This window comes from Acinonyx jubatus, chromosome C2, assembly GCF_027475565.1.
Source record: "Acinonyx jubatus isolate Ajub_Pintada_27869175 chromosome C2, VMU_Ajub_asm_v1.0, whole genome shotgun sequence".
Classification (NCBI taxonomy): Eukaryota; Metazoa; Chordata; class Mammalia; order Carnivora; family Felidae; genus Acinonyx; species Acinonyx jubatus.
This window is the reverse complement of record NC_069384.1, coordinates 19,455,971-19,482,107: the sequence shown is the minus strand read 5'-3', so window position 1 is coordinate 19,482,107 and position 26,137 is coordinate 19,455,971.

Below are 26,137 nucleotides of genomic sequence, written 5' to 3'. Positions count from 1 at the left end.
ATCCCCTCTCACTCTCAAAATTGTCCCAGTTTGACAATAAATTATAGGATCGTTGAACTGATAACAGAATTATCTATTCCAGAGGGGGTTTACAATTGTTGGTTTAGGATATACAATGCTCAAAAACATAATCATTTTCACATTAATCCCAATCAAGGTATGAGGGATAAGAACCTGAAATTGTAGGTGTTATACTTCCAAAATATCTTTTTAACTTCAAAAATGCATCTCTATGCTAAGTTTCTTATATTAGCTTTATCTGTCATGGTATTTTGAAGTGTATGGGATGCCCAGGAACTTTCCTAAATAATTTGAATAGGTACAAAAGAACACAGATTTTATGAAGTAAGTTAACAGCATGGACTTCCTCCAAAGCATTTGAGTTCTGGCTGAGTGACCTTGATGAGTCACTCAAAGTCTTCTGTGCCTGTTTTATCATCTGTTCATTAAAAATCATTACTGTGCTTACCTTAAAGTGTTGCTGTAAGAATTAAATGAGCGATAAATCTTTATATATAAGTTAGAGATAGCACCTGTCATCTTGTTGGTATCATATAAGTGTTTAGATACAGATAAAGAGGAAAAGATAGATAATGGTAGCAAAAGGGGAAGTTGTGTTCATTACTGAGTGGTCTACGCAAGTTGAAATTTTCCTTGGAGAAAGGGGGACATGGATGGATTTTCAACCACAGCACTCTGAGAAGATGTGCTTCAAGAGTACAAACCAAAACTTGACCATGGAGAAGATAATAGACTTTGAGCCCTTTTAGGACTCAGCATGGCACAGGTCTAAGATAAGCTGTAGGAATGTGACACGGGTGCAACTTCCAAAAGCTTTGAATATATTTCTTTGAGAAGCTGAAAATTAAAGTGAAACAAAAAACGTTAGCTTCCTTGTCTCTTCCTTTTATCTCTTATTTTAGCAAATCCTGTTGCCACTACCTTTAACATATTTTGAAAGTGTGCCCATATATGTGATCACTTCCTGCTGTACCATCCTATTCTAGGCCACCGCTACCTTGATTCCAGTTACCTAATTGGTCTTTCCGCTCTGTCCTCGTCCTACATTCAGTGTATCCTCTCTCAACAGCAAGAATCATTCAGTTAAGGTGGAAGGCATTCCTTGTCTCTCAAAACCATCCCATGGTTTCCTGGCCAGTTGCAGTAAAAACAAACAAACAAAACAAAAAAACAAAGAACAAAGCAAAACAAAACAAACCCTTATGGTTGGACACAAGGCCTTATATGATCTGATCCCTGTAACTCCTTTTTAAATTATACTCCCTAATAATGTGGTTCTGCTTTACTTTTGTAGAAGCCAAACTGACTCCATGCTTGTACATTTCTGCTTCACGGCTTTGGGCTTGCTTTTCCCTGTACATGAAAACTCTCTTCCCACAGAGCCATGTGACTCAAAGGTTCACTTCCTTTGGGTCCTTCCTAAACTTTCTTCATTTAGTAACCTTTTCTTGAGTCTTCTGAGAGAAGGAATTTCTGCCTGGTTTGGTCCCTGCTACATGGCCAGTGTCTGGAATGGTTTCTGACCTATAATAAGTCCTCAATAAATATGTGGCGAATGAATAAGCACCGCATTAGCTATTTTATCAGTTCTTTTGATAACTAGATGACAGCCATGTTAAGTCAGTATGTCAATCATGATTTAAGTTAGAGTTCAAGTCTTCATTTCAAATCAAATTCCAATGTCATGTTTATTCTTGCTGCGTAACACATTCTGCTGAAATAGTGCAGAAACTGGAATGAATTGAAGTGGAATATAAATATTATCTGGGCCTTTACTATGTATTAGCAGCTCAATGCTAATGAACAAAAGAATAATAGAAAGCATTTTATGTAATCCCCTAGCAAAATATAATATACTAGCAAAATGTGTTGTAAACTGCTAATGAAAAAAACAAGTGGTTAATTATAAAGCGATGGCTATTGACCTGCACATTTGATTGCTTTCATTTCAGCAAGTAATTGTTACCATCCCAGAACCTGTAATGGTACTTCACATTCTCAATCTGCTAAGAAAGTGCAAAACACATCCCCATTACTTTTATTGAGTATGAAATTGTTTATCTATTAAAATAAGGATTATAGCCATTAACTACAAATTTCTTTTCATAGGCCCTTCTCATGCAGAAGCACCTGCACCTGCACCTGTGCACCTCGTAGAACAGGCCTGTTTTTTCTCCTTGTAAATTAGCAGAAAGCATTTAGAACCAGGTAGAAGGAATATATGTTTCTGATACTGCCTTAAGGCTTCTTAAACATTGTTCTTTTTTTGTGATTAAAAATGTATAAAATGCTAAAAAAAACACACACACACACACATACATTCTGAGGAGTGCAGCTTTATAGAATAAATGATTCCATTTTCCAGGTTGCTAGAGCTAACTTCATATCTGAAGTTGGACAAGCGCGTGTTTTCCATAGTTTGCAGGTTCTTCTCTCTTCAAGTACAGTATCCATCCTGGCAGCTCCCTATGAAGAGAGCCAGCCACCCTAAGGAATCATTTCCTCCTCTCCAAAAAATGTCTCTTTTCAAGAACACTTGGTCAGCGGCCACTTAGTATACATCATGTTGTTGACTGAATTTATGAACATACTGAGCCAAAATGTGCCGCCAACCTTCTTTGCTTCAGAAGGTCAAACTTCAATTTATTAAATCCAAAAGACAGGAACAATATCATAATTTAAAAATAATATTAATTCTCTAGAGAGTATGTTCGTCTACAAAACAAATTTTGGCTAAGCTCCTTAAGGATAATTACTATATGATCATAACATGATTTCATAAATAATGTGAGAAGTAGATGTGTTGCTTCAAAATCTCATAAAATAATATCCTAAGATATATTTTCTAAAACAGATGGGTCGTAGATACTAATCTAAAATCTACTAAGTGAAAGGAGAGATCTTTGCGTATTAATTGAAATGTTAGTTAATGTTAAATATGTTATTTTCTTGAATGAATATGTTTTTGGTCTTTTGCTGACTTCAATAGTGTTTTGTTTCTCTGGATACTTCCCCCTGTAAAATGATTACTTACTTCCCTCATAGACCATGTGTTAAATCTGAGACAAAATTTGCCAGAAGATATTGAAGGCAGTCAGATATTCTAGGAGGCCAGCAACCTCTTTAGTAACGGCTCCAAGCATCAATTATTTTGGTACTGTTATTTTCTGCATTTTCACAAGATGAAAATAAAGAAATACTTATCCGAATAATGTAACTTAAAGATTAGTGGTTGTTTTGGAATGTTAATTCATCTTCTATATGAGTACACAAAAGGTTCAGTGACCTAATATGCTTTATTTTGGAAGATACAAACATGTTTATTGCAGCAAAACTCGCTCTGGTAAGAATGTAAATAACACAAGGCAAACTCAACTCAATGCACTACATTTACCCTCTACATTCATTACTAAAATGTCTTTTGAGTCTAACTTTCTTCATTTAAGAAACAAAGAGCAGTACACGAAAGACACCTTTTATTTCCCAAAAGTCACACCCTGGAAAATTCTGATGTAGGATTTAATTAGGTAAGATGCCTTCAAGTGAGTAATTGGTTCACCCAACAGATGATTTCTAAAGTGTTTCTCTGAAGACAGGCCTATTATGTTTTCACCTTCAGATACCAGAGGTAACATGTCTTATTAATGCCTTGATGAAATTGTTCTGGTTCCACAGGCATAAAACCAAATAGACAGCTCATCAAATAAAATGGATCCTTTTTTATCAGTTGTTCAATAAAGGATTTTATACACAGTTAGGCACTTTATGAAAACAAGTTTCCATTTTTTATGGAGAGACATGAAAAATTTTGAATTCACTGCATCATTTTGCTAAGTAGGATGCCAACTTTAAGAAGTTACTACTAGGAAAATGTCAGAGATTGTTATTTTATAGAACACTACTAAACAAATAGCATTAGTTATCCTATAAGAGTTAATTTCTCAGTTTCTGTATGAGGCCCAGGCTCTTTTTCTATAAATAAATGCAATAGTAAGGTCATTTAATTGGAATTCAGCTTACCTCACAAGTATGGTTTAGCACAGAAAGAGATCCATGCATTCTTTTTTTTTATTTTTTTTTAATGTTTATTTATTTTTGACAGAGAGAGCATGAGCGGGGAGGGGCAGAGAGAGAGGGAGACGCAGAATCTCAAGCAGGCTCCAGGCTCTGAGCCATCAGCACAGAGCCCGACACAGGGCTCGAACTCACAGACCGTGAGATCATGACCTGAGCCAAAGTCAGATGCTCAACTGCCTGAGCCACCCAGGCACCCCGAGATCCATGCATTCTTATTCCAATTTAAAAAACTTACAAATTATAACACTAAAAGATTAAGGCATTTTCCCTTAAATCTCAGTGCCAAGACGACAAGCCTTGTCAAGCTGTAACTTAGTCATCTATGTCACTCCCATCTATATGCTGAAAACATCTACACGATGTCTTCAAAAAATTATACAGATTTTGATACCCATGAAAATGACATGTGTGCCCGCCAGGAAAGAAAAGTAATATATTCAATTTCACAGTATCCAAAAGTTAGTTTACAAGTGGGATAAAAATCTCAGACTCTTCACAGCTTTTGACAATCTTGGCAATGAACATGTGATACCAACAGACATGTGGCCTTCTAGAAAAGAAAGGATGAGTGCCTCGCAAATGGATTAAGAGGATCTGAAGGAAATCTATGGAAATCAAAGGTGAAAATTAACAATGGTGAAAATGTTCTGAGGTCAACAGCGAGATAAATAATTAACTACATTTTTCCTATGAGGAAGGAGAAATCGGACAGGTGGTTGCAAGCTGAGTACCATGAAGCAGAATCAAAGATTGAACAGTGTACTGGATTGCTGCTACCTTTTACTCCCTCTGAAGAGGGAGTCCTACTCACCAGCTGGAGGTCAATCTCTGGTCTATGCATCGTAACAACTAACACTGAGCTCTGACCAGGGTAGGTTGAAAAATCTGGACACTTTTCAGTTGTCGTTACAAAGAGGCAACCTAACTGAACATCAAAAAGGGGATTTAAGTCTGCATAAAATGGGCAGAAACTAGGTAAATTAATCAATCTTTTGTTGGTTTTTTGAAAGAAGAGGGGCAAGGTATATAATCCTTACAAGGGAAAAATGGGAACAGCTGGAGCCTCTTAGGGCTCAGGACCTCCTACATCCTTGGTTAATTAGGAAGTAACACTAAGAGGACTCAGAATTTCTGTGCAGTAAATTATGGCTGCCAGAAGGACACTTTGGCTCTCTTGAGATTTTCCTTTAAGAAACAAATTCTCCTTTAACTGGTATTCAAGTCCTTGTAATCTTGGATTGGGTTTATGTTGCCAATGATGGTGACCCACTAGAGAATGTGAAACAGCGCAATCTAGACTTACTCTTGTGTTCATCCCTGTCTGCCCCGGAACTCCCATAAATCTTATGTAGAAACCCAGCAAGAATGTAAGAGATGTCATCTTGGAAACAGGGCAACAGATGCTCAGGATTAAGGTAGATTCCTAGGAAAAGGTCACAACTGCATGAACCAAAACTGGGTCACCCCGAGGGGCATAATCCCTGGCCCCAAGCCAGAAAACAGTGAGGGCTGTGATTATCGAATCAAGGAATCCTCAAACCTGAAACAGATAGTGTCAGTAAAGATGTCCTTACAGTATATATAAGGTTTCTTAGAAGTCTGTTTGAATGAGGCATTGGAAATTTAAAGTCAGTTCACCTTACGTACTGGCTGTAAGCCACTCTCTACTACTGCATTAACTTTCCACCCCAACCTCAGATGCTTTAAAAAAAAAAAAAAAAGATGACTACAGGTTGGGCCCAAGATCTTGCTAACTCCAAAAGAGACTGAAAGCTATATGCCCATCCTCAAGTATGCAGGGAAACAGTTACCTTGGAAACTGAAAGCTGAAGGTAAACTGCAGCAGAACATAGAGCAGGCTACACAGGAAATGATTTCAGTGAACTATGCATGAATCTTTCTGTGTGTGCCAGCCTGGTGCAAGCAATGACTTAGCACATTTTCCATGATGCTCCTGTTAAGCGTAAGTTCAAATTGTAGGAAGGGCATGAACTCAGCCGAAGAAAGGTCAGGCATCATGAGCTGGGGGATAAAAAAAAAAAAGAAAAGAAAACAGTAAACGGTTACAAGAGATTGAAGCAGGCAATGAACTTGTACGTGGAGGTGATATACAAAGAACCAGCAAGGCTCGAACTCACCACAGCAAAGGTGGAAAATCAGGGAGAGATTAAAAGAACAGGATGAGGACTTTGGGCAAAGCAGCAGACAGTAGGGTGTGCAAGTGACAAGTCACTGGCACTGCTGCGATAAAATAATTCCCACAGAGCTAAGAAAAGCGATTCTTAGGAGGTTTCAAAGCTTATCTCTATCCTTATTATCGCATAAACTCAGCCTCAGTCCCAGTCCCTAAGCACCATGATACTTACTTACGTCTCCCTTTATTCCGGCTTCCATGTTTTTTCCAGGATTGAGGCTATTCTCCAGTTTCCACTCTCTCTTTGTCCATGTATAGAAGTTGTTCATGGCCTTTTCTCCAGCCTTTATTCCTAGTAGTTAGCTCATGTTTAATTCATTTGGCATATCATTGCCTACAGAAAGGTCCAAATAAGAGTCTTTTACTACCCTCTCTCATTTCTCCCACAGAAACAGTTCTACTTGTCCCCCACGGTGAAATTTTCAAAATATGAGGAACAGAAACAAAATGTGACAGAACAAGTAGACCATGTTAATAAAGAGAGAACATTTGACTCAGACAATTTCACTTTATGTGCCTTTTGTGAGGACATTTACCAACCTTGTTTAGACCAAAATTGGGGCCAAAAATATCGGTACTCAATTGCAATTATAGCTAAGGGGGAACAACAGAGGGTAATCAATAACACTCTGGGTAGGAAAGTTGGAAGATGCTTGTTTTTATTATATTTAAAAACTCCAGTCATGGACATAAAAACTCTCAATTCACCTATCCCATGAACAATTACTGAATTATGCATTTGTATAGCATCTGTTTCCATGGAATCTAAGTAGTAAATGTTATGTACATAATATATAAATGCAGATTTTTGTATACAAAACATCTTTTACAAATACATTTTCTTTCCATTTAGGTAATAGCCCCAAACTTAGCCAGATATACAATAGTATTTTGACTGAGTGTCTGTTTGATGTAGAAAAACAGTGCTATTTTCCTCCTGTTCAAAATATAATACTTTTTCTTCCACTTAATTCACAGAGTGTTTCATTTTTAATGAATATTCTTCATTCTCCAATGCTTCACTGTATCAATCTATGGCAATGATGCTTATTTCTTCAGGGAAAATATTATTCACTCAGATATATTTAATTTGCCCAGTACCAACGAAGGCAAAAAGAAAAAAAAATGTTTGATGATATTTAGAAGTAGATAAACTTCACCTAATTATCCCACATCGTTTAATGTGATAGACAATAATAAAGAACAAATTCTCACTCGTTGTCAGCTTGTTTGGACATGTCTGCAGTGGATTTCAGAAATGAGGATAAACCAGGTTCTTAGTGTTAACTTTGGAATGTGTTAGAGAGTACATCATTTGGGTTCAATTTCTCTAGTAAATCCCCTGGAGACTGGAAAGGCCAACTGTGGATTGGCTCCCAACAGAGAAGATATTTTAATAATCTATAGTGTTCATTGAACTTCATTGTAAATGCTCTACTAAGTTACTCTTATGTGCCAGGCCGTTAAAGATGGCACCAATAGGAAAGTATAAGCAGAGAAACAGGTTATTTATCATTTAAAAATTAAGTAAAGAAAGAAAGTATCTTCCAGGAAAAGAAACTAGTGTGTAAGACAAACAAAAGTGTCTTCCTCATTTATCTTGAAGTCCAATCCCTTGAATTTACCTCCCATTCATTTGATAGCACCCAGGAGAATTTTTTCTAAAATATAAAACTGATGTTAGTGGTATTGAATCATTACCCTAATTTCAAAAGTTGTAGCAAATAAATTTAGAATGTATTTCTTCTTGAGTCCAAGTTGCTTTAAAAAGAAAGAGAAACCAATACACAGAGGATTGAGTTGAGGCATAAAGGGATTGATAGCAGAGATTTCATATAATGCTAACTTAACAGCAGGTTTCCTTTTTTCTATGTGGGTAACTGCTTCTTCTAGGCAGAGGAAGGGTACACTTAATTCTATTGCAACAATTACAAGGGCAATTTGATGGTTATGGCAAAATTGTATCTTAGAAGCCCTCATCCCCCCCCCCAAAAAAAAGATAATTATGTGATGCGACAGGACAGAGGTATTAGCTAACACTAAGGTGGTAATCATATTGCAATACATAAATGTTTCAAATAAACACATTATACACCTTAAACTTACATAATGCTATATGTCAATGTATCTCCAATCACCAACAAAATAAAACATAAACACAGAACTCAGAGTCTGGCAGTGCAATGTTATCACAAAGTACTAATTATCACAAACCTATCACCATGGGTTTTATTAACAAAAGATCACAGATTATTATAGGAAAAGTTCTCACAAAGGTAACAACGTGAGTCTAAATATAAGCAGGAGACGAGAGAAATTTAATACTAACATAAAGCCAATAATATGTGATAACTTTAAAACATGATTGCAAGTTACATGGCGTTCTCATTAAGAGCCATTTCCTAAGATCTGAAAGGACTAGCAACCGCGTCAACCAATTACACATAATAGAAGTTATGTCACATTCTTATGAGTTATTAGCATTACTATATTAGAATTCTAGGGCTGCCATGACAGACTATGACAGACTGGGTGGCTTAAACAACAGAAATCCATTTTTCCACACTTTGGGAGACTGGAAGTCTAAGATCAAGGTGCCAGCAAAATTGATTTCTTCTGAGGCCTCTCCTTGGCTCACAAAGAGTGCTTTCTCCTTTGTCCTCATGCGACCTTTCTGCTGTGAGTAGGCAGCACCGTGTCTCTTCCTCTTCTTATAAAGACACCCATCATACTGGATTAGGGCCCCATCCTAATGACCTCGTTGAACCATTATTGCTTCTTCAAATGCCCTATTTCCAAATGCAGTCACATTGGGAGTTAGAGCTTCAACATCTGAATTTAGGATGGAAGTACACAATTACAGTTCACACCAATGGCTTTTGAGGATATGTTATAATAGATTTCCACTTTTGTTGCTAGAAATATTTTTTAAAGTTTATTTATTGTTGTGAGTGAGAGAGAGAGGGAGAGAGATCAAGTACGTGCACAAGTGGGGGAGGGGAGTAAAGGAAGGGGGAGATGCAAAATCTTACATAGGCCCCAGTCTCTGAGCTATAAAGGCAGAACCCAACATGGAGTTTGAGCCCATGAACAGTGGGATCATGACCTGAGCTGAAGTTGGATGCTCAACCTACTGAGCCACCCAGACTCTGCATACTGCTGGAAATTTTTATTATATAGTCCTGAGTTTCTATTAAGGAAGTTCAGCTATTCAAAACTGTATAGGGGCAATGCAGAGAGCAGCCATTTCACATTTTAAATGAGAATCTCGGTGCATTTATAGGCATGTAGTTAGGTTTATGTGGATGTGAGAATGTTACAACATAATGTTATTGACCTTTAGACTTTCTACCTACTGAAACTATATAGTTGGAATGCCTGGATCCAAGAATTCAGTTAATGTAAGATTGAATTTGAAGATGAATGCTTGAAAAAGGAACTGATGAATATTCTAATATCCCACTACTGGATGCTGGGCCTCTTTTCTACATGATGTCCTCCAGTAACGTGGCTCTAAAAAAATACCTGTTCTGATGACAACCAGAACTCTACCTTCAGCACGATCTTGCCTCTTGACTTCTAACTTGTATATCAAATTTCCAGCCCATATACTGTTCCTCACCCAATCTTCTTTATCAAATAAATGGGAACCACCAAGTCATTTTTTAAGAGACTTGCCCCCTTCCGAGTCATTCTTCAGGAGATATCATTTCTCACATACATTCAAACCAGTGAGAAAGCTGATCTAGACTCACGCTAAGATACTTGGCTTCTTACTGTCTGCAAGGTGACAGTAACAGCCCAAGACATGATGTTTTCTTGCCTTAAACACTGCAATGTCATCCAAGTCGGTTCTTCCCACTTCTTCTCTTGCCCTTCTACCGGCACTTAGCCACTGAGTATCCAGAGATTTAAACACACACACACACAGCCCACAAAATTTATGTCATTTCTACTTTAGTGACTGTCCATTTCATTGAAAACAAACTCTAGATCTATTACTTTGTTTTACAAAGTCTTACTGACTTTCCTCCTTGACTCTCCCACCATTCCACCATTATCTTCATTTTCCTCTTTACACATTTGTATTTTTTCTTATCCACATGATGCGAAGCATGTGTCTGCTTTAGGGCAGTTATGTCCTAGAAAAGCCCTTCTCAAAATGTGTACAAGGCGAGCTGCATCTGGTCATTTAGATCCCATTTAGTCCCTTCCTAATCCACGCCTTGTCTAAACATACAGTCAGAGACATGCCATTCATTGTCATACTATGTCACCTGCTTAATTTTCACTGTAGCATTTATCTATCACCCTTATTAGTATTCCCTTATTTATGTACATATTTATTATCTTTCTGCCCTCCATCACCACCATTAGAATATAAGTTCCATGAAAGTAGACCCCTGTCTTCCTTCTTTACCACCATATAACGCATATCTGTAATTATGTCCATCTCATAGTAGACAATCAATAAATATATGTTGAATAAATTAACATTTGAAGAGTTTAAGCCATCTCTCAGAATTTAGCATGAACCACTAATTTACTCTCCAAAGATCTCTAAAATTATACCTCTAAATGTCTTTTTTCGTACTAAAAAGGATAGCTGAAACATATTCTCACTTGCCTGAATATTAACTTCTTTAAAAATTCATGAATTTTATCATTTAAAAAGTAATAACTTGTTAGCAAGAGATAAAAATAGAAAATCATATTCTCATATTTAAATCTCAATGCCTCTTTTAATCACCAAGAGAAAGAGAAAGGTAGTAATAAGAACTGTTGCTTAGAAATGTAGTTATTGTATCTTGGGGTGCCTGGGTGGCTCAGTCAGTTAAGCCTCCAGCTCTTGGTTTCAGCTCAGGTCATGATCTCACTCACGAGAGAGCAGGGTTTGAGCCCCGCATCGGTCTCTGTGTTGGCAGCTGTAGAGCCTGCTTGGGATTCTCTGTCTTTCTGTCTCTCTCTGTCCCTCCCCCCCCAATAAATAAATATTTAAAAAAAGAAATGTAGTTGTTGTATCTAAATTTTCTATTTTCTTTTATACCTTTTATAAAATATAGAGTAACATTCTCACAGTGGCCATGTTTGTGGTTAGACATGACGAGCATGAAAAAATAGTAATTTTCCATGTGAAAATACTTCTCCTTATCCTTCCACCACAACAAGCACTAGGAACAAATATATGGTAGCTATTCCAATTAATTTTCTAAGGATGCTCTAAAGGCTGATGGTGACAATGGCTGATGGAATAATGTGAGGTGGTTGATCTTGACCCTTGCTTTAGTAATCTTAAACATAATGTTACCAAAAAACAACGACGACAACAACAATAAACACTCATTCTTTTCTCCTTTTTTCCTTGAAATGGGCTTAGCCTCACAAAAGCCTAGTTGGAGAAAATGCTGATTGTTACCTGTGTCATTACCAGCACCTAGAAGACACCTCAACATATAGCAAATGCCGCAAGAAATATTTGTTTTAAAAATGAATGGAATAATGGGTAAATGATAATAAACACACTCACATGTTTTCTTCCAAATCCGTTAGCTGTACTGTTTGGGTCCCTGATGTTAAGTATTTCATCTCTTAAACCAATTTTTTCATTGAATGTTATGGACTGAATTGTGTGCCCTCCCCATACAGACATAATTCATATATTAAAAGTGTAAGCCCTCAATAAGACTATTCGGGCATTTAAGGAGGTAATTAGGGGCAAAAAGAGGTTTTAAGGGTGGGATTCTAATCCACTAGGAGTGGTATCCTTAAAGACACTAAAGATCTGCCTCTGTCTCTGCCTGAACATCACACAGAGGAAATTCCATGTGGGGACACGTGCCAAGGTGTGGTCTGCAAAGGCCTCACCTGAAACCAAATCTGTAGGCACCTTGATCTTGGACTTCTAGCCACCAAGACTGTGAGAAAGTACAGTCCTGTAGTTTAAGCCACTCATTCTGTGGTATTTGATTATGGCAGCCTGAGCAGACTGATATAGTGAATCTTAGGATATCACAATTATCCAATCGTACTATATTATGATTTTGGCACCTGCGATGGATGAGAAGTAAAATAACAATAACTACAAATGTATCTCATTCTTATCCCGAGTCATGCAACTTGGGCTGGGTCATCTAGTGGACATGACTGAGGTAAATCTGAACACATCTGTTGGATCCTAAAACTTACTCTCTGACTTCACTATACGGGACCATCTCCAATTTTTTAACATATTTCCCAATGGACTAATATAGAACTAATATATTAGTAACTATGCTATAAAATATATGTGACATTGGGAAGTAATCAGGGTTATCAGAAAGCATAGCTTCCTTTGCTAGTGTTACCACGTAGTAGTTATGACATGGCCTTGAGGTTCTCTGAACATCGGTTCCTTTTGACGTAAAGTGATGAGTAATATCTTTCCAGTAGATCAATAAAGGACTTAAATGGTAAGTGGATTAAACGTATGACAAACCATCCTTGAATCTATTAAGTACCATGTAAATACAATGTATTTTATTATTTTAAGAATACTAATGCAGTATAATTTCGTTGAGTATTTGTTGAAAAGTGAAAGCAAGTATTTACATGACTTTCAGTAACTCTCAAAAGAGTGTATTTTGAAATGTGCCTATGATTTATTTAGAATGTTTCATACTTCTTTGCATTTTTTTGCATTTCATGACACCAATTTTTGTAATTCTTAATTATTTGCATCAGTCAGAAAGAACAAAAGCATATTAAATAATATATATGTCATATAGAACACACATATACTTTTAACACTTGTATTCACTAAAGAAATAGGATTTTTTAAAGTTTATTTATTTTGAGAGAGAGAAAGACAAAGAGAGTGAGCACAAGCAGAGGAGGGGCAGAGAGAAGGAGACACAGAATCCCAAGCAGGTTCAACACCATCAATGCTTAACTGAGAATGCCACTCAGGCAACCTCAAGAAATTGGATTTGAATTAGCCTTACAGAAGTATTCGAACTTTCTAAAAATATATCTGCATTATTACATATAAGAACCACAGGGGTGCCTGGGTGGCTCAGTCGGTTGAGTGTCTGACTCCGGCTTGGGTCATGATCTCACAGTTTGTGAGTTTGAGCCCCACGCCGGGCTCTGTGCTGACAGCTCAGAGCCTGAAATCTACTTCAGATTCTGTGTCTCCCTCTCTCTCTGCCCCTTCTCTGCTCATGCTCTGTCTCTCTCTGTCTCTCAATAATGAATAAACGTTAAAAAAAATTAAAAGAAAAAAAGAACCACAGCAGCAGAAAAGGGTGGTATATTGTTGGGTTTGCTTTAATATTAGTGGAAATTCTTAGAGATTAAAAAATATATATATGGTTAGGACTTAGCGTTCTGTTTGCAAATGTATTCATCATAATCTGCTCTATATCCTGACATATGGCAAAGACAATATTTTACCAAAATAGTCTTATACAAAACAGATATGAAAGAATAAAGACTAGAAACATAATAGTTTTTTTCTTCAGTCAAATGTACTAAAATTCTTTTGTAAAACTAAACATAAATATTCATGAAATTCCTAAGCACAAACTTGTATTCCATTTATTTTTATGAGTAACAATTTAGTAGGAATATTATATATGTACGACTTTGCCTATCTAAAAATTGATGATTTTTTTTAAAAAGTTTATTTACTTATTTTGAGAGAGAGAAAGAAACAGCATGAACGGGGGAGAGGGCCAGAAAGAGAGCCACAGAGAGAAAAGGACAGAGAACCCCAAGCAAGCTCCACACTGTCAGCACGGAGCTGAATGTGGGGCTTGATATCATGAACCATGAGATCATGACCTGAGCCAAAATCAAGACTCGGAGGCTTAACTGAGCCACGCAGGTGCCCCCAAAAGCAGATGATTTCTATGTGATAGCATTCAAATGAACAATTCTTAACCTAATTTTTTAAAAGGACTCTCTGTCACTTAGATGAATCTTTAAATATAACAACGTAAAATAAGGTTGCCAATGCCAAGCATTTAGGGTGAAGAATACTAATGAAGTAAAGGGGAAAGAAACATTTTTCCATTACCTATCTGTGTTTTTCTTTATCCAGAATAATATTTTATTCAGTGATACTCACTAGAAATAATTACCTTAGCCAAGAATGAGAGAGGAAACAAATAAGAGTTAACAACAGTAATTTAGAAATACTTCATCTTCCTTAAATGCTTACAAAGGTTAATAACAATGGAATACCACTTGGCAATGAGAAAGAATGAAATATGGCCTTTTGTAGCAGCGTGGATGGAACTTGAGAGTGTTATGCTAAGTGAAATAAGTCATACAGAGAAAAATACCATACGTTTTCACTCTTATGTGGATCCTGAGAAACTTAGCAGAAGACCATGGGGGAGGGGAAGAAAAAAAAAAAAAGAGAGGGAGGGAGCCAAACCATAAGAGACTCTTAAAAACTGAGAATAAACTGAGGGTTGATGGGTGGGAGGGAGGGGGGAGTTGGGTGATGGGCATTGAGGAGGGCACCTGTTGAGATGAGCACTGGGTGTTGTATGGAACCCAATTTGACAATAAATTTCATATTAAAAAAATAATAATAATAATAAAATAAAAGTACCACTTTCAAAAAAATGTATATTCAAAAGCCAGCTAAAAATCATTCAACTCCATGTGGTAGCTGATCCCAGAGATCAATCCATTTAGTTTTCTCCAGCAACCATTAAAAAAGATTATTTTTGACTAATATGGACGTTTGAGAAAGCCTTAATATTACCAAATCTAGCCCACAGATGTGCATTGCTTATGTATGTAAACAATCTATAAAATGTAATATGGAAATTTCTATACAACATTAAAGAAAGTTGAAATGTACCATATTCTCCATCGGCACCTTTAAATTTTCTTCTTTATGGTTCTTTGGAAGAGAAGCTTCTGGTTCTCAGTGAAGGCTTTGTTCCCAAGATATTAATGGTAAAATTAAGGTGGAGGCAAAAATTAGTGAGATGTTATTTTTCTTACCTTTCACATAAGTGACCTTATTTTTTTAATGTATTTTCCCAGCTTTTGGGGGGCTTTATGTATTTATCTAGTTAATTATATTGACATATATTTTTGTGTAAGTTTAAGGTATAGAATGTGATGATTTGGTATACTATGTATTATAGAAATAATTACCACAATAAGGTTAGGTAACACATCCATCACCTCACAAAGTTACCCTTTTTTGGGGTTAGAATACTTAATATCTACTCTCTTAGCAAATTTCAAATTAGTACACAGTATTATCTTCTATAATCGCCATGCTGTACATTATATTCCAAGGTTTTATTTACCTTATAAATGGAACTTTGAATCTTTTGACCAGTATCTTCCCATTTTCCTCAACACCCAAGCCCTGACAACCAATCTACTTTTCTGTTCAATAAGTTTGACTTCCTTAGATTCCATGTATGAGATTATACAGTATTTGTCTTTGTCTGTCTGGCTTATTTCACTTAGGATAATGTTCTTCCATGTTGTCATAAAGAGTAGGGTTTCTTTCTTTTTTATGACTAATAATATATTACATTTTCTTTATCCCTTTCATCTGTGGATGGAGATTTAGGTTGTTTTCATCTGTTGGCTATTATGAATAATGTTGCAATGAACATAGGAGTGCAGATATCTCTTGAGACAGTAATTTCCTTTTCTTCACATGTGTAACCACTGGAACAGATAGTAGTTTTATTTCTAATATTTGTAGGAAGCTCCTTATTGTGTTCCGTAATGATTGTACGAATTTACATTCTCACGAAAAGTGCACAAATATTTCCTTTATTAAACATCCTCATCAACAATTTTTATGTCTTGCTTTTTTTAATAAAGGCCATTCTAACATGTGTAAAGGGATATTTACTGGGTTTGATTTGCATTTCCCTTATGATTGGTGATGCTGAGCGTCTTTTCATAGACTTGTTGGCATTTCTATGTGTTTTTTTGAAAAAAATGCTTAGTTCAGTCCTTTGCCCACTTTTTAATCCGATTGCTTCTTTGTTTTGCTATTAAGTTGTATCAATTCCTTATATATTTTGGATATTAACCCCTTTTAAGAAAAAATTTTATGTTTTTCTATTTTATAATACTTTTCAAAAATTGTTCAGTTTTTTATGTTTAATGTTAAAATTTTTGTCATAGGATAGTTAGTGGAGTTCTATGTGAAAGAAAACATTTTTATTCTTACCCCTCATCTTTTTTACATGGCATTTTAAAGACTCTCTTCTATAAAAGCCTTATATTTGGAAAAAAAAAATAAAAGCACATCTGTTCTCTTCGGTAGTACCAAAACTAAAATTCATTGCAATTTGCAGGAAGCTAATTAACGTGTGAGGGTGTCAATTATAACACCTTGGGTACTAATTTTCCTATTTATTCTTCAGGAACCTTCTCTAAATATAGTCTTAGTGACCATTTACAACCGTATTGAGTGATGGTGGCAATGTTAGTCTCTATGGTGAATATTAGTAAAGTTTTAATTTTTTCTTCAGGTTTTTTTCTTTTAAGCAGAAAATATATATGAAAATTCTAATATTTTGTCCTTCCAAACTATTGACTTCTCCTGCACCCACTTATTCTCTTTGGAGACTATTACATTAGTATGTTGTGTAATTATCTACAATACTGCTCTAGAAACCACATTAGCAACTTTAAGTATTTTGATAAATGTATGTAATGTACATACACAAGTGTATTTAATCAATAATATACATGTATTATGTTTTGTGCAGTGTATGTTTCAAAATGTTGCCTTTTAGCTGTGTTATTTGATTACCTTTAGTTCCAATTCACTTAAAAATACCACTTGACTAAATAAAGTGAGCACTTTAATACTCCCAGTTTTGAACTTTATTTTAAGATGGGGGTGTGGTATGTAAGTGTTCAATATAAGATGTCTCCAGAGAAAAAAGCCCACAGATCCTTTCTCCCTTTTTTCAATTCACTTATTTAATTAAAGAAGGTGAGGAGGTTTGACAGTGGAAAGAGTTCTTCTGGTTTCCTCTAAGAAATCTTCATCTTTGGTCACTCAGCTACCTCCCTCCTGAGCAGAATATCTTTCATATTTTGATATATCATTTGAAGTTTCCTTTTAAAAACTAGTTAAATGTGTGAAACTAGAGATGTTTCTCTGTACCTCTTTGCAAATAACAAATATCTGAAAAATTGTTTCCCACAAAATTAACCAGGCATCTCTGATGGGGGGATTTTATTGAGTCTTACATTTTCTTTTACTCTTAAATGTGAAATAACATTTCTGGAATTGTATGTATTTCTCTTTTAACCACTATAAACTGTGTGACTATTTTCTTTGTGAAAATAAAAACTGGCCATAAAAACGTATAATATCCCTGGAAGAGCTTTACAGTAATTAAACCATTTCTCAGGCATTATTTCATTTAATTCCCCTAATATACTGAAGGCAAGTAGGATTATATTCATCCAAACTTAATATATTTGAAATAAAATATGTCACTGAAATTCAAAACAATAATTATTGCCTCAGGTTACTTATATATCATTTTATCTTTGGCTGGTCTTGTTCTGAGGATACTACAGAAAAACCCAAGCAAAGAACATGAACAATGATAAAGTCATGATTGGGAACCTTGTCCCTTAACCTGGCCGTTCTAGAATCTAACTCTGAGGAAACATTAGTGAGGTTCATTTTACTTTATCTTCCCTAACATTGTTGTGACAACCACATCCTAATATTTAATAAGAAAAACTGTTACCTAATATGATTCCACCAACAGCCTTTTTATTCCCCTGAAATGTAGTTAACTTCTTGTCTTCACATATTACCTCCTCCTTGAGAGGAAAAAAATAGTAACACCAAGAAATTATTTCTATTAAAAGTTAAAAATGAACCCTGTTGCTATCTGAATGATCATGACAAAACATACATCACCTTTTCCCCTCTTTCTCATCTACCTTGTATGTGGGAAATTGAAAAGTTACTGAACCTTTGTCTATTTTAACTTTCCTGTCTCCTGAATGGACTGGAAAAAGATAAAATTTCAAGTAAATTCCTTCTGAAAAATCTTTAGTGAGACAGACATTTTATTTTAAAAATTAAGGATATAAATTATTCAAGTATCAGGTGGAGACCCTATTATATACTTTAACAAGTTAGGGGCAATTTTTAAAATTAAAGTGTAATATTCAACTCTGAGGTAGTTTAACCATCTGTTTTAATTATTTTTGCCACATGAATTACAAAACTAAACATTGCTATCAAACTTTCAGAATTTCATTTCTTTTTAATATGATAATCCAGTTGCAAAGAATTAAAAGTTATTGACTACCAAAGGGAAGTTAAAATACCTAGTTTGGATTTATTATTTCAAAGTCATAATAATGAAAAATGCTGTTACATAATCTTAAGAGAGGCCAAAATAATATTCAGTGTTATTATAGACCACAAACAGCAGTGATGGTTTCAGCTTTCTCTGCTTCAGATGATCGCCAGAAATATTGACCATTAAGTCCAAAACAAGATCAAGAAATACGGAAATGTCTGAATTAACCATCGATTGCCGTATTTCTCTCATTTTCCTTGATGGTTTTCTTTTCCCCCAGTTTCTCCTGCATTTACATAAAACCAAGATTTCTAGACACATGCTCTATTCTCGTAATTATCTAAACTGATCACTTTTTCTGACTAAACCCTAAGTGATGCACATGACTATTTTGGAAATATAAAAAATGTTAACAGGTATCTGTGGGAGAATTAACGAATGCAATAACACTTTTAGATTTATCATTTACTACAGCACTGTCTTTTAAAATTCTAATTTCAAATATATATATTTAATAACAAAAGGTCTTGACAGCCTTGAGGGCTAAATTAGACCCCTCAAGTGTTTCAGGAAATTAAAATCTTAGCTAGGAAATAACTGTAGGCTTCTGATTTGAGGACAATGTTTCTTAAATTGTTTAAGAGAATTGCAGACATCAGAATCCCCTTGGGTACTTATTAAAATTACTAATTTCTGGTAATTACTTATTAAAATGACTTAGTCCTGTCTCAGACCTAATAAATTGGTATCTTAGAGGGGTGGAGGTCTGAGACTATTAAATCAGCACATATGCCCAGATGACTTTCCAGATGCCTGAAGTCTAAAGAACATTTAGGTTTGTTATATTGCCTAATTCTGTTTTCCATATTTTTAAGCAAGCCATACATAAGTATTAGCAAGACATGACATTTCTGTTTCCAATAGGGTTGAAAAACTTTCCATTGTGTAAAACACAATAGAGTAATGGTTAGCACTCTTTTCTCCTACAAAGAGTAGGCTCCTACAACTAAATATTTTTCTTTATAAATATTGATTGGTTAGTCAAGACTGTGGGTGATAATAATTCTTAGCACTCTTGTTAGGAATCCTCTTATTCAATTAATACCTTATTTTTACTCATGATATTGTTTTAAAAATGTATGTATGTTAGAAAAAATATATCAATTAAAATGTTAATAGTTTCTTCATCATTATTGTCATTTTCATAAACAGGGCTTTTATATTAAAAATGATTGAATTTGGGGCACCCGGGTGGTTCAGTGGGTTGAGCATCACACTTTGGCTTTGGTCACGATCTTACAGTTCACATATTTGAGCCCCACATGGAGCTTGCTGCTCTCAGCGCAAAGCCTGCTTGGGATCGTCTATCTCCCTCTCTCTCTGCTCCTCCCCTTCTCACGTTCTCTCTCACAAAAATAACACATGTTTTAAAAAATGATGGGATTTGATTATCACAGAATTTCGGAAGAAATCAACCCTCAACTTGCCACTAGGTTATTCTTAGTTGTTACATTCATCATAAAGAATATAACAAAAACTTAAATAACAGGCGGAATTCTAAGATGGCAGCCAAGATTTATGTTCCCTGGTGTATATGCCCTGTCTAGCCCCTCCTGGGAGTGAGATGAACTTGTGAATATAATGTAAGTGGCCACAAGTGTCACCCATAGACTGTTTGCGACATGGATGTGCACTTTTTTCCAGACCATAAAAAGACACCCTGAGAATACAGATAATCCACGCTTGTGCTTCTGACTTGCAGAATCCTTGACGTAATACATTTATATTGTTTAAAGCTGCTAAATTTGCGACAACTTGTTATGTAGCAGTAGAAAATTAATACACCTGATTCTAAAAATTATATTTAATAAGATTACTTTCTTCAAAATTAAACCAAAGCCATTGTTTTGTCTTAAATATTTTCAAAGGGTAATACTTTTATCAATATGAATGATATGTTTTCCCAATCAGTTCAAGTGGACAGAAATTAAATTCATAACGTAGAACAAGAATTTAAAAGAAGACTAGCATCTTAAAATAAGTATTGTACACTTAAGCAACTTAAAAAAACACGAACAATTTCCAGCCCAGAAATCCACACGTCTCTAGTTAAAATTTAAGTTCATGGGGCTCCTGGGTGGCTCAGTCGGCTAATCTTCCGACTTCGGCTCAGGTCATGATCTCATGGTTCATCGGTTCGAGCTCTTTGTCAGGCTCTGTGCTGACAGCTCAGAGCCAGGAGCCTGCTTTGGATTCTGTATCTCTCTCTCTCTGCCCCTTCCCTGCTTGTGCTCTGTCTCTCAAAATACATGAATAAAGATAAAAAAAAAAATTAAGCTCATAAACCATTCCTTCCATAAAATAATTTGAAATCATTTAAGAAGTATTAATACAGTTGTATTGTTTTGATGATATAAAGTTTGGGAATTTATTATATGTTCAGCATTGAAATATTATTATTAGGAATCTATGATGTGACTGTCATGTTACCAAGTTCATATTTGTGCGAAAGTAGTTAAATAGATTAGCACTTCCCCCTGTTTGATGAGCATTTAGGATTTATTCATGGTGTGTTTCTTATAAAAAGCTATGATTAAAAAAAATTAAAGATATCCAAGGCTACATTAGTATCTATTTGTTTAAGGTGTAGGGAAAATACAGAGCAGTTGGCTAGATATATTATATATATAATATATATAAAATACCTTAAATTTGTTCTTTTTCAAGGTGTAATTGACTTAAATTATTATTAACCTATATCTCAGCATCAAGTATCTTTACGTATGTTTCTGTTGAAGATTTTTTTTAAATTTTCAAATGTTTATTTATTTATTTATTTATTTATTTATTTATCTGAGAGAGAGAAAGAGAGAGACAGAGCACAAGCAGGGGAGGGGCAGAGAGAAACGGAGACACAGAATCCGAAGCAGGCTCCAGGCTCTGCGCTGTCAGCACAGAGCCTGAGGTGGAGTTTGAACCCATGAACCATGAGTTCATGACCCAAGTTGAAGTTGGACGCTTAACCGACTGAGCCACCCAGGTGCCCCTAAGTATGTTTCTGTTGTATAAAACTTCTAGTAATACATTAAAATTTAAATGGCCTTATTGTGTTTTGGTCCAAATACACTCAACAAATTAATGTTGGCCGTAAGAGCTATAGCCACACCATGAATACTTTGCAAAGAAAAGGGGAAGGAAAGACATTCTCATAGGCAGGTAGTGTTCATAAATAGAATAGTTAGTAAAAGATATTGATTGCTTAGCCATCTATGAAAAGAAAGGGTTGTAATATCAGAATTAAAGAAAGAAAACTAAGCTGAGAATTTGGGTTTGGGTTTGGGGGAGGGGATTGTTTGCTAGACATTACAATAACAGGAAAGAAAAGAATGATGGCTTATAATCTTTCTTTCTTTCTTTCTTATTTCTTACTTTCTTTCTTTCTTTCTTTCTTCTTTCTCTCATGAAGAAAAGAGTCAAAAGATTAAAGACGTAAAATGAATCATTAACTAGAAATACAGACTCAATGAGAAACGAGTATTACTTGACAGAGAAATGTTTCCTACCGCCTGTGCCTCTTAATTACAGAGACCAAAGTAACACCTCGTTGTGAAACAAACAAAACAAGAGAAAAAACTAAGACATTCAAAGTTAGGGTCATCCCAATCCCAGAAATTTTTAATGGAATGGAAGTTCCTTAAAGCATCAGCTAAACACAGGTGGGAAATGTGCTACTAGCAATGTTTTCTCACCTTAAGGATGGAGGAGAATAGTCATTGGCACACAACCTTCTAACAGCAAGGGGGTGTCAGTGGTGCTTAGCGAAGCAAGAATTTGTAGTAGCTTACATTCATAGGACGGTACCTAAAGGATTATTTTTCTTTCATTCTCGACTATTATTAACTTTATGTCTTTAAGTACATCTTTAACATCTTTAAGTACATCTTTAGTACATCTAAAGTACATCTTTAAGTACATCTTTAAGTATATCTTTAACTTTCTTATAGGAAAGAGTAAATTAATACTTTAGTGTAAAGAAACATTTCTATTCTGGTCAGTAAATATCACTTGCAAAGATGCAGCAAACCATGTTTGCAGAAAGGGTTGAAAAGCCTTCCATTCATTAGAAACTACTTAAAGCAAAGGCACTATCTTAGTTTTCTTGAACTTCTATAACAAAATACCATAGACTATAGCTTAAACAAAATAAATTTATTTCTCACAGTTCCAGCAGCTGAAAGTCATGGTGCCACTAAGAAGGATTTCATTCTGATGTCTCTTCTCTTGGTTTGTAGGCAGTGGCTATCTCACCGTGTGTTCATATGATCTCTTCTTTGTGTAATCTTAGGAAAGGAGAAAGGGGTGAGGGGAGGGAGAGAGGAGGAGAGAGAGAGGGAGAGCTCTCTGATGTCACTTCTTTTAAGGGCACTAACCCCATCATGTGGGTCCCACCTTCATGATCTCATCTAATTACCTCCCAAAGGCCCCATCTCCAAGTATCACTACACTGGGGGTTATAGCTTTGTGGGATCATAGAAATTATATAAAATTATCTTATATATTATTATTATTATTATATTAATATATTATATGCACGGAAACTTGGCAGGGAAAAAAATCCACAATCACCACTACTGACATCGTCATCGTCATCAAATTAATTCTTTGAACAATCTCAAAAGGTTTCTCAGTGAAGTATGAAGACAGTGATGAAGAACACTGGTTTCTAATTGTCTTGAATTCTGTGCCATCAAATGATCAGCATGAAATGGAATCAATGCTGAAAATTTCAAATCAACATTCCTAAGTGTGTGTGTGTGTGTGTGTGTGTGTGTGTGTGTGTGTGTGAATTAGGATGCTCAAGTCAAATGGAAACTCACCCCTAACCCTTTGTAATTTCCTGCTTTGGTGGCTGTGATGATGGTAAACATTTATCCTGGCTTCAGGAAATAAACAACTATTCAATCCTGAAAAAAAACGAAAACGAAAAAAATATATATTATATTATATCTTATATTATATTATTATAATAATATATATGTGTGTGTATATATATATATATATATACACACATATATATATGTCTCTGCCCTCAATTCCTGGCACAGAACTTCTAAAACCCAGGTAATTTCCTAAATGATGTAAACACTAGAAGCATCTTTTGTTCTATATTTGATCTTTGGTGCCAGCCTTGATGCAGTGTTCATAAAAACTTTGGAATTTCCCAGGTGATAGGAGTGTCTTCTGTTCTAATGAATGATTTTTGTCCATTTGAAGTGGTTGCGGTGGTGGTGGTGAGGGGGACAGTCTTGTAGGACTGAGCATTTACCCTGTGGGATGTGATGCTATTTTCAGGTAGATAGTGTCAGAATTGAGTTAAACTGTAGGACACCTAGCTGATGTCACAGAGAATTACTTGGTGTGGGAAAAAAAAACATACATATTTGGTGACTAGAAGTGTCAGAGGATTCTGGATGAGTAGAAAAGGAGAAACACTTAGAACAACACAGGATTCAACATACAAATTTATGGGAAACACAATCATTCAATCCATAACAGGCACTGTCTACAGTAGAAGCAATTAAACTTCTAGAAATATGTTTTCCAAGGTTAAGATTGCCATAAAAATATCTATTTTTGGCACTTAAAATTTTAATATCATTATTTTAATCCATTTCACTCTGTCTATCCCGTGAAGGCTCAGGTCTAGAAAAGAAAGAAGGTAGTAGAAGTGGCATCCTAAACATATCATGAGTTAACCGGATGCAAATTAAACCTGGAAAAACCAATTCTAATTTTAAGGGTATGAATTGAGAGATCCTACCGATGTGCAATGGGAAAAAAATGCAATCAATACATCTCTCCTGTGGTGAAAGCAAATATCAGTCTGGCCTTAAGTAGGACTTATGTCTTACCCTCAAATCTGTGGACACAAAAAAACTTCAGTTCCTTTATGATAGAAACGGTATCAGATCATGAACTATTTACAAAATGTTGGCTAGCTTTAGATGGCACAACGGTTCCACTTATAGGTAAATGTATTTTTATTTTTAATAAGAGAGGAGATTATCTCTGTCACAGAGAATACAAATCTGTGTCAGGCTGTCTATGCATCTCTGCATATTCTAGTTGCTATTTGAAACTTAATAGTTCCCTGCAGGGTCCAGGATAGAATCCCCAGCCTGTGGGATTGGTATAGCGGTGAGCATAGCTGCTAAGATGACTGCTCTATTTTCAGCCATTGCGTTAACATTTTGACAACAGGAAAGAGTTACAGATAGAAGAAAGAGTGGCCTATCTCTTTTGTTTTACTAAAAGAAAGTGCTTTATTTTTTAAAACTAAGGTATGTGATATGCAGAAAAGTGTATAGATTCAAGTGCACATTAAGGGATGACTTATGACAAAATAAACATTCAAGCGTAATTATTTCCAAGATTACTAATAAAATATTAATAGTAACCAAGAAGCTTGGTTTATGCCCCCTCCCAAGTGCTAATCTCTATCATTATATATATATTTTTACAACTCTGAATGTACTCTAACAGCATAGATTAGTTTTGTCTGTTTTTACATGTTATGTAAGTGGAATGATACAGTATTTATTTTTTAGTATCTGGCTCATTTTAGCCAAAATAATGTTTGTTAAGATTCTTCACAATTTTACACACAGAAGCAGATGTATTATCATGCTTATTAATTTTTTAAACATTTATTCACTTATTCATTTTTGGAAGCGAGAGAGACAGAGTGTGAGTGGGGGAGAGGCAGAGAGAGAGGGAGAGACAGAATCAGAAGCAGGCCCCAGGCTCTGAGCCGTCAGCACAAAGCCCGATGCAGGGCTGGAACTCATGGACCGCGAGATTATGTCCTGATGCAAAGTCAGACGCTTAAGCGACTGAGCCACACCCAGGCGCCCCTATGATGCAATATTATTAAATTGCACAAATATATTTGTCATTCCAGTGTTATAGAGTCGTTCTGCTGATGAATTAGATATCTAATTTTTTTTTAATTTGAATAATTACAAATAGTGCCACTGTGAATATTCTTGTACCCACCTTCTGACCATATTTGGGGTCAGAAGGTCGTATTTGGGGAGTAAGAATGAGTATGCATGTGCATGTGAATATATAAATACATGAATGCACACACGTACATCTGTGATATGTGTATATTTACTCCAGAGCTCTCAAAAAAACCCCAATGAGATAGTTGCAGAGAAAGTGAATTCTGACGGGCAAGTGTTGAATTTGTTTTTCCACCCACAGGTTTGGGTAACTCTGCTGAATACAATGAGTGAACCCACAGCTGTCACTTCATTCTATTGATGAAATGCTCTGCAGCCTTGAGGAAATCAGCGTGTACAGCTTCTCAGACAGAACTTGTAAAGGGCAAATGTTTACAAATGTGTACTTATGGCGACCACCCACTGCACAAAGCAAAGTGTGACCATCCACCTGGATTCTCTGAAGCGTCTGATCCAAATTATACTTTGGCTTCAGCTTCAGCACGGTGATTTCTGAGTCACGGTTC